The sequence below is a fragment of the Euphorbia lathyris genome, chromosome 1, assembly GCF_963576675.1.
Source record: "Euphorbia lathyris chromosome 1, ddEupLath1.1, whole genome shotgun sequence".
Classification (NCBI taxonomy): Eukaryota; Viridiplantae; Streptophyta; class Magnoliopsida; order Malpighiales; family Euphorbiaceae; genus Euphorbia; species Euphorbia lathyris.
This window is the reverse complement of record NC_088910.1, coordinates 114,785,670-114,796,859: the sequence shown is the minus strand read 5'-3', so window position 1 is coordinate 114,796,859 and position 11,190 is coordinate 114,785,670. Positions and strand designations below refer to the sequence as shown.

At 31.3% G+C, this 11,190-nt stretch overlaps 1 pseudogene; it reads right to left on the bottom strand.

Moving 5' to 3' along the window:
* Positions 1 to 2,864: 2,864 nt before the first annotated feature.
* LOC136210704 (probable 2-oxoglutarate-dependent dioxygenase AOP1.2) lies at positions 2,865 to 7,323 on the bottom strand (annotated as a pseudogene).
* Between the last annotated feature and the right edge of the window lie 3,867 nt (positions 7,324 to 11,190).

Below are 11,190 nucleotides of genomic sequence, written 5' to 3'. Positions count from 1 at the left end.
ACAAGATAATAAATATATAAAATTCTTAATAAAAAATAACAAAATAAATAACATAAGTTTACAATACCGAATATTAATTTCAACTGAAATAAAGTAATTGGTTAACCGAATTGCTAAAGAACAAATGAGTAACTTAGTTTCAAGATTAATAATTTTAATATCTTAACACACGTAAATCTTAAGAAATGCACAACTTAAGCCGAATAGCAACAAATTAAAGTACAATAGCAGAAAAAACTCGATCAGATTCTAACGAGTTAAAATTCAATAGCTGACATCAAAATTTGACTAAAGTCAAACACTACCAAATTAATTGATCTATTTTGATTGTTACATGTACACAAATTTTAGGATTTAACCAACAACCAAAATAAATAATAGGAGAAACAATACGTGAAATTCAAATTGCAAACAATTAGATTTCATTTTAGAAAGGAAATTGAGAATATGATGTCAGAACTAGGATTCTGGTGAACTGGGATTTTCATGAACTATAATTTTAGAATAGGAAGAAAAAAGAATGAGAATAGAGAGAATAGAGAGAAGAATATAGAAGAAAAAAAAGATTTCATTAACCAATTGCATAATCAATTAGTACAAGATGATTCTCTTAAATAGGAAATGGGACAAGGAAAATACAGTTGGCATAACAAATCATCACCTACTAATTCTAACCTACCTTAAATAAGAATAGGAAATATAACCTGCCTTAAATTACCCTAATAATTTTAACCTACCTTAAATAAAAATACGAAATACAGCCTACCTTAAATAAAAATAGGAAATACAACCTTTCACTAAATAGGAAAAAATAAAACCTCATATATAAAATATAAATTTAACATGATAAATCTCCAGTTCTTTCAATCCAGTCCGGTCCAATCCAATCCAATTCGGTTATCGGTCCAGTTCTGGATAATTTCAGTCTAGTTCGATCTAGTTCTTTGATAAAAAGTAAACAGTCTAGTTCGGTCCAGTTTTTTGAAAAATTCAACAGTTTGGTCCAATTCTAGATCTTTTTACTCAGATATTCGGTACAATCCAGTTTCTCTAAGATCTGCGCCCAGCCCTAATAAGGATTAGGAAACCGGGAAACAATATTTATAATACTATAAGAAACGAAAATCGAAAAATGATATTTGTAAAAAATAGGAAATGGAAACGTGGGAGAAACAAGTAAATTATATAAATATATGGTCAATTTTCTTTATATATAAACATTAAAAAATTTACAAGGAAGACTTACATTGAAAGCTCAATTAGGGATCTACTCAACATTTGATTAGCACAACTCTAAAGCTGAACAGATCAATCTTGGTTGTGATTTTCTCTTAATAATACATATATCAATTTGGGATGAAACTGTAGTTAGGGATGTTTGGTTGGTTGAAATAGCACATATAAATGGGAATACGAATGAAAGATTCTCATTGTTATTGTTTGGTTGCATATATTTTCTAGTGAAATATGAATTCAATTACCATAAATAGTGGAATCACTCATTCCCCTCTAAGCATACCTCAATCATTTTTCATTCCCCTATAATCGAGGGGAACACATTGTTCTCATTTTCTTTTTAATTCAACAATAAAAAATCAATTTTCATTAAGTACTTTTTACGATTTTTACGTAAAATTTTATCGTCTTGATATAATTAGTATTTATTATTATTCACAATAAAGTAGTTCTCCATTATATTTCTATGAAATCGATATTAAAGTATATAATACATAAAATTAATAAATTTCTAAATAAAAGCTGGGACAAAACTATGATCAGCAGTCGGACAACCTAACTAGGTTGGTACCCCGACCTTGAACTGAAACTAGTTATGAACTTGTTTACTTCGAGGTGAGTTCACTCTATTTATACTGATGTTAAGTTTTTGAAGTCAGTTATGGATCGTGGAACGAGTGGGCTATGTGTCTATTGTTGATAGGAGAGTGTGAGCCCAGATATAAGAGTTTGATCCCTTAATCCCACTAGATCCGTGATTCAAGGGATTGGACGTGATTGTTGTAACGGGTGGATCCTTGATAGTGTTTTTTGAGACCTCATGAGCCAAGACCTCCAATATGGAGTAGTATTGATCAGTTTTGCTATGATGGCGCCACACGTTCTCTCTTCCCAGGTAGGATCGGTCCGACCCTTAGCGAAAAGAGATATAAGGGCCCCTTTATAAAGAAATTGTACGTAAAAATATATTTTCTAATAAATAATCAACAAAAAAGTATTTCATTAATCATTGTACGGTGCATATTATTCAGCTCATTTGAACTCTAAAGTGTAAATTATTTAGGCCCTTTAAAGCCTATATAGTACTCCATCTGCTTCATATGACATGTCTTTTCAGAAAGTTGTACATAAATTACGGATATTAGAGAAAAGACATTGTCATCCCTTATTTATTGATTCCACTATTTGTTGTATTATGAAACAAAAAAAAAATCTCTAGAAAGACATGTAGTATGAAACAGAGGAAGTATACACTAGTACAAAAATGGCCTATGGCCACGGTCGTTTACCCTCATTAGCCACGGTTTCGCGACCGTGGCCATAAGAGGCGTGGCAAATGCTTGGCATCTTTAGTCACGGTTGTTCAACCGTGGCCAAAGGGTCATTAGAGTCGGTTGTTACAAATAACCGACTCTAATGCGTTGAGTTTTAGCCACGGTTGTTGGGTCTTTAGCCACGATTGTTGGTAACAACCGACTCTAATGCTCTAACCATTAGAGTCGGTTGATTGTAACAACCGTAGCTAATGTAAATAACATTAGAGTTGGTTGTTACGAACAACCAATCCTAATGTTATTGTTTTTAACAATTTTACAGCAGCAGGTTCAATAAACGAGATTAGTTAAGGTAATTAATTAACTTGCTTTATATATACAAGTTTTGATTCAATATTCACAAATTCACAGTATTTTCAAATAATAACGTGTATATTACTAAAATTAACTACGAACACAAAAAAGACTGACATATACTCATTACTATTCTATCAAACTCTCTACAACCTGCAATGTTGAAATCCTGCCATCTTCTCTGCTGTCTCGACCTTCTACATATTCTCAGACTATTGTAATTTCCCTGAAAATGGACTAATTACAGTTAAAAGCATGCTAGCATTAATTAAGAGCAGTTTCACTGCAACAAATACCAAAACATAAGTTCCATAATGCATACCTCAGTTAAGCTTTACCTTATGCTGTAAATTTAACTATACCTTATGCTGTAAATTTAACATAAAACTTACAGTATCATAGAGAAGTACTATCCTCCCAAGTTTAATCAGATAAAAAAAAAGAGTTATTCAAGGAAATTTCAATTCTTCAAGTACCAGGTCATGATAGGAAAAGTAAATAAAGAATCATATGAAGATCGTACCTGAAGGAAGAAGAACACTTTTCATCCATGGATCCAGTGTTGCAAATAATCTGCATGCACCAGAATTCTAAGTAAACACTCAAGGGAATAAGATGAACTGACAGTTCCAAATATCAATGAAGTCCATAAAATCTAAATCAATTGCTTAAGAGGACAAAAGTACCAAGAGTCACTGTAAAGATCGCTATTCAAGAGTGCACTAACAAATGTAGTCCCTGTCAATTGAAATAAACAGAAAACTGTTAAGAATTTGTAATCTATTTATGAAGTAACAATAGGGCAGCTGTAATAATATTTTGATCACCTACAGCAGCATTTGTGTAGCAACAGTAGCTAAACCTTTATCCTAAAAAATCAGGAATGTTACATCTACACTTATATATCTTAACATATATAAGAACAATGAACATATAAAGAAAGAGCAATGATCAGACAAATTAACCAAAGAGAGAAGAACAACAACCTAAATGGAAAATTAGAAGACAATCTTTTTTTTTTTTGCTTTTATATACTCTTTCTGTTTCAACTATTATATAAAAAATAAAAAGGAAATTACAGTAAGACATGTAGGTACAAAGGGATCAAACCACGGCAGTGTTGTTTATGCAGCTACCTTTATACACACAATTGTCTTAACCTTGTTCTACATCTTTAATGAAATGGTACATTTGTCAGTTTCATATAAGCTATAAAAAAAAGAAAAATTGAAAAATCTATGAATTTTTTTTTTTATTTCAAGTATGAAAGGTAAAAAAACTGTCTTATTGCCTCTTAACTTACTCTAGATTTCTTCTCTCAAGGAATAATTTTTCGGCGGTTGACACGAAAGCAACACATCCTATACTTTATCTGTTGTGTAAATTTCTTCTCTTCATGGATTCCATTTACCTCTATGATAATTTGTTTATCATCTTCATTTGTTAGGTCTGCAATCGGTATTTCCAACGACCCGTCTTTCGAACGATGTAACTCCTGGCCATGTTCACTCACTATGGAAGGATATTGTTCAGGCGATGCTGGCGCTATCTTGTTATGGTTCACTTCCCTGCATAAGAATTTGATCCATCAACCATGCTTAGTTAATCTCATCAAATTATTAGTTTGATTATAGGAACTGACAACTTAAATGATTGTTATTTTGATAATTATTACTCGAATAACTGAACATTGAGTACCTAACACTGCCGAAACTATTTCTAGATTCAGTAGACACCTCACTATCTGGAGATACTCCACCATCTTCTGCCCTGTTCGAGTGCGTTTCTGCATTCTTTTGCAAATTTATCTTTTGCAAATGGTAGAAGTTTGAGGAGCTTCATATTTGTTGGGCCTCAGAATATTGTAAGTAGAATTCAAGTGTTCATCTAGATATTTCTCTACACCAAAGCTTTGTGCAATCATCCTCCTTATCATTTCATCTAGTTCTGATAATGGGACTGAGAACCAATGTACTATTTCACTGCCAAAATTCATCCTCTAAAAGTTAAAACATAGAGTAAAAGAAAAAGGGTTGTAAAAAAGCATATGAACCTGAAATTGATGTTATACCCTGAGGTCACATGGGATTGGTGAAGCTTTGGAGGTTATCAAAATTGTCTAGATAAGAGACTGCTATGCTCTCATACAATGATTTGTAAGATGATCCAATATAACCATGGAAAGGTAATTCAGAAACATTGAGCTTTTTTGTTTCAATTGGTAATGAAAAAAAGTCTTCCATTGCTACATTCATAGAGTTTTGGAGGTGTTGAGGAATGTTTTTGAATACAACTTGAAAGCAACCGTATTTTTCAGCTGCATTTCTTACTTGGGATTTCAGTTTCTCCCACTCAAGGGTTCCTGGTTTTAGAACTGAGCAGGAAAAGTATGATAGGAAGGGAAACACTAGTTTCAGAGCTCATTTTAATTCTCAGTTAAGCTCGTTTTAGTGAATTAATATGGAAGATTAATTTACTAGTCCTTAGCTTTTGAGTGTGTTATATTGGGATTGGGAGATATGTTATATAGTGAGTGCAAAACCTCATTTGAATTTGGCAAATGGATGGATGCACAAATCTCTAATATTCCCAGGGACCGTTTTGTGGTCCTTTATATCTTAATGTTGTGTTAGATATTTTGATAGTTTTTATCTATTATAGTACAATGAAAATGAAATAAGGAGGTCCAAATTAATAATGTGAATTCTTAAATATAAGATTGATGTTGCGTAACATGTGGACCATCAACATAATATAACCAATTTGATTTTGCAAACTATTTTTACTCATTCACATGGAAAATAATTACATCTTTGATCTCTTACTTACTATACTACACATATAAAAGAAATTAATAATTTAAGATGCGGACATAAACTATGAAATTCTTTATTTATCTTTTATTGAAATTTATTTTAAATTTTTAAGTTTTTTTTGTTAAGATGAGTTTTATTATCTCTTATTTCACTAGACCTATAAAACTTGAGGAATGATCATAATCTTACACTAATTAGAACTCACAAATAATCTTATACTGATTAGGAATGCTCATATACAATAATCCAATAATCATAATCTTACACTGTTTAGAACTCATCGTCTATATAGAACCCTCAAAACTTCAAAGGTATGATTTACATAATCTCAATCTCAGAGTTCAACAGCCATTTGTTTCTTAACATAAGCATCAGAGAGTCCTCTCTCTAGTTGGACCACCAGTGTCATTCTCATTGTTTTGTAGGTTCTAATTTGAGCTTTTTAGAGAATTATCTTGATCAAAAATCTCATTTTTTGTGTTAGATAAATAGGTGTTTTAGACAAATTTTAATGATAAAAGAAGAGAATCGGGATAGTTGGATTATAGACAAATCAAACACAAGCAAATAATTACCTAAATTATACAATTCAAGTATAAAAAGGCTAAATTCTATATTTCAAAGACATATTAGAAAAACCCCTTTGAATTTCAAATATCTAATTAGAAAGGCTAATGTCTTTTGAAGGCTAATATGAAAGGCTAATTTCAAAGACATATTTGAAAAACCCCTTTGAATTATACAAGTCAAATATTATAAAGGCTAATGTGTTTATCCATCTTTGAATTTCAAATATGTGAAAGAAACCCCTTCACTCTGTCTTGCTTCCCTCCCAATTCTTAAACCAATGATCTTTCTTCATAATGATAACATAAAATTCAGGCATTTCAAACAAAAGAGCAAGAAACCTATATGGGTTGGCTGTGATCCTGTTGTGTATTACATACAAACCGCACAGACAGCAGAGGCCAAAAAGCAGAAAAGAAAAAACAGAACTTAGCAAAAACCAGAAAAAGTAAAACCAAATTCAACAAAAGAAAGAGCAGAAAGCACTGAATTGCTAAGGAAGAAGAAGGAAAACATGGTATACCCAAGGATTAAGGAAAAACATAACTTACCCGACAATTTGATTTCAGCTTCAAAATTGACCTGGACGATATTTCGATTTCCACTTGATAATGTCGATTTCCGACCTAGACGTGATGATCTTCACCATGCAAGAAAGGGTATACCCAACAACTTAGGGTTACACAATCGTGAGTGGGATCTCTCTCTGTACATGGACAAAGATCAAAGATGATGAATGGAAAAAGAAGAATTGGAAAACCGTAAAATTAGAAAAACTTAGCAACTAAAGCAAATGCATAAAACAATAATCTGAGGACAATCGATAATCTTAGCAACTAATCCACATAATAACAAAAGAAAATGGAAGCCCTAACAAGAACCTTAATCGTCTACAAAACCCATGAAACAAATGAAACCTATATAATAGAAGAAAGGAGAAGATGAAAAACGAACGAAACTTACAGCTTTTCTGTGTCAAAACACGAATGAAACTTCAAACTCAAAGCATGGAATGAATGTGGTTTTGGCGCTGAGGAGGAAGGACAAATTTGCTCTTTCTTATATCGGGTCTTTAGAGTCGGTTATTAAATAACCGGCTCTAAAAAGCATCTATGGCGTCGGTTGAGCAAACAACCGACACCAATGCCTGTACTTGGCATCAGTTACATTATAACTGACCCTAATATTTAGGGTCATTGGTGTCGGTTTTTTAAAGAACCGACGCCAATGACCCTAGAAACGCGTGCCTTGTTAATTTAGACATTTTAGAGTCGGTTATTATAATTATTTGAGTCGTTATTACAATTATTTGAGTCGGTTATTTGTAATAACCGCTCTAATGCTTTTTAGTTTCGGTTATTGGAAACAACCGTAGCTAATGAGGCGTAGCTATATGTTATTTCTGTACTAGTGATATAAAGAAATTTACTCTATCGATTTGTAGATCTAAATTTTTTGGGCCCCTTACAACCCGGCCTAAGCCCAAGACCGGCCATGTTCTAGGTGATGGTTCAATTTTCGTAAATGCTACCAGGGGAGTTTATATTCGCATGATTTCACATATATTTGTGATATGTTACTAATAAGTGATAAAAATGATACAACACTGAAATGTAGATGACAAGTATCATTTGAGAAGACAGTTTAATGAATAATTTCTCAAATTAACCAAAATTACCGACATTAGAAATATATTTGCTCTTCATTAAAGGTAAAATTGTATTATTTTAAACGTTAAAAATAAAATTACTTTTAAATGTCAACATTGAGAGTATTTTATCCTAAAAAAATTAAGAAAATTATTTAATCAATAAAGAATTATATCATCCCCAAATACAAATTCATTCATGTGAGTCATAGAAACTTATTATATATGGTAAAATGTCTCAAGTTCTAGATGTGAAAATGGGAAATTAATAATGCGTAGACTTATAGGAAATGAAAAGATAGCAATAATTATATCTTTTTGACAAAAGGTTTATTTTGAAAACATATGCAATCATGAAATATATAAGGCATTACATCTATTTGGTCTCCAAGCTAAGGATTCAAAGTTAATTAGGACCCTAAACTATCAAAATCATCAATCAAGTACTTGAACTAAGCAAAAATAATCAAATGAGTCTTAATCGTGTTCTAAAATTAAAAAAAAACCGTGGCTATTTGAGATAGACTGCAATAATCTCTGTGTTCGTTCTAAATGAGTTTGGGGGAGAGGGTCTAAAACTATTCAACCGTACGATTTTCGATGTTTCCTCAATTAATGATTTTTGTTTAGAATGAGCACTCAATTGATGATTTTTGGTTAGTTCAGGGATCTGATTGATGATTTTGATAGTTTAATTCCTAATTGACTTTGAAGCCTTAATTGAGGGAGCCAAATAATATTATGCCAACAAATAACAAGGCCACTTGGAGGTATTTCCCTTACTAGGGTGTATAATGAATTAATTTCTTGTATTTGGGTTACAATCTAACCCAACCTATTAAATATTGAACTTAAATAGATTAGGTTGGGTTGGTTACTAATTCAAATAATTTCAAATATAAATTGGGACAATTACAAAACTAACACCTTTTAAGGTGTTAGTTTTCTTTTCTAACTCCTTTTGAAAAACTAACCAAAACTAACACATTTCAATAAGTAACTTCCAAGTTTACCCTCATCTTCTTCCTTAACATAACTGTCTTTGTCTTTCCCCCTCTCTCTCTCTCGCACTCTCTCTCTCTCTAAAGAACAGAACAATCTACAGAACGACTACGAATACTACAACAATCAATCCAACCCACAGTTCCGATAACAAAATTTCTATAATCATATAAGTTTTTCATTGGGTTTTAGTTTTATTGAAAAGATTTAAAGCTTAGTACATTCATCGTTAAGGTGAACGACGAACAGCGAACGGAAGAGGAGGAAGAAGCGACCATTTTTTCTGGCAATCTCATCCCAATATATATTGATTCTCTTCCCTTTTCATGTTTTTCCTCGTCGTGCGAATCCAAAAAACAGTGGCATTGTTATCTGAAAATGGATTTGAGTTGGAATATCAATTTCAGATTTTTTCCCCGACAGTGTCGATATCTGTAGATATTTATCGATATTTGTCGATATTTGTAGATATTTGTAGATATCTGTCAATATGTGTAGATATGTGTAGATATGTGTAGATATCTATAGATATCGACAAATATCTACAACACATATCTACACATATCTATAGATATCTACACATATCGACAGATATCTACAGATATCGATAAATATCTACAGATATCGACACCGTCGGGGAAAAAATCTGAAATTGATATTCCAACTCAAATCCATTTTCAGATAACAATGCCACTGTTTTTTGGATTCGCACGACGAGGAAAAACATGAAAAGGGAAGAGAAACAATATATATTGGGACGAGATTGCCAGAAAAAATGGTCGCTTCTTCCTCCTCTTCCGTTCGCCGTTCGTCGTTCACCTTAACGATGAATGTACTAAGCTTTAAATCTTTTCAATAAAACTAAAACCCAATGAAAAACTTATATGATTATAGAAATTTTGTTATAGGAACTGTGGGTTGGATTGATTGTTGTAGTATTCGTAGTCGTTCTGTAGATTTTTCTGTTCTTTAGAGAGAGAGAGAGTGCGAGAGAGAGGGGGAAAGACAAAGACAGTTATGTTAAGGAAGAAGATGAGGGTAAACTTGGAAGTTACTTATTGAAATGTGTTAGTTTTGGTTAGTTTTTCAAAAGGAGTTAGAAAAGAAAACTAACACCTTAAAAGGTGCTAGTTTTGTAATTGTCCCATATAAATTTGGGAAAACTACAAAAAAAAAATGCTAGTGATTTACCCTATTTGCAAATAAAGGTATGTGGTTTAAAAGGTTGCGAATAGAGGTATGCGGTATGTTTTATTTACAAAACAAAGTTTTACAATTACACAGTTAAGTGTTGATTACAACCAACGATATTTTTATCTTAAAAAAATTATTCTTACCTATCGACAAAACACAAACCCAAAAAAAAAAACAACTCTTTAAACCGGAACAATAAATCATATGATAGATATTTTACGCTTTTTACTAATTTGACAGGTTATGAACTAAATTAATATTTAAGTTCATTTTACACAGTTGAAATTTGATTTTGGGGTTTGTACTTTGTCAATATATAAAATGTAATTTCAAAAAATAAAATAAAATGCTTAGGATTGTTGCCAGAATATGACAGTGTAATTTTAAATACTTTGTTTTGTAAAAAAGCACACCACATACTTCTATTTGCAAAATTTTATATCATATACCTCTATTCGCAAATAGGGTAAACCACGAGCATTTTTTTGTACTTTGCCCTATAAATTTATAGGTATTAAATATTGGATTAAATTAATAAACTTATAAATATGTGTACCAAATAGAACGTAACATTAATTTTTGAGTTAATTTTGAAAAAAAAATCATGTGGTTTCAGGTTTTCGTTGATCAGTATATGTGAGTTTTTTTGGTCCAAAACAAATGACTTGACACTTTCAAGATTGAACGATATTTTCAAGATTTCTAGAATTCTAGAATTTTATGGAATTTTAGAAATTTCTGGAATGAATTTAGAAATTAAGATTTCTGGAATTTCAAAATTTCAAAATTTCTAGAATTTCAGAATTTTCTAAATTTCAGAATTTTTGAAATTCCATAAATTCTAAGATTTCTAAAATTTGATTATTTCTAGAATTCCACAATTTCAAGAAAGAATTTCCAAAATTTCTAGAATTTCAGAATTTTCAAAATTTTCTAATTTCTGAAATTCCAGAATTTTTGAAATTCTAGAGTTTTTGAAATTCCAAAAATCTAAAATTCTATAAAATTTTAGAATTTTAGAATTTCTGAAATTCTAAAATATCTATAATAAGAGGCTTATGCTTCCTTTTTGTTATAATTAAAATTTTGAATCTGTTTT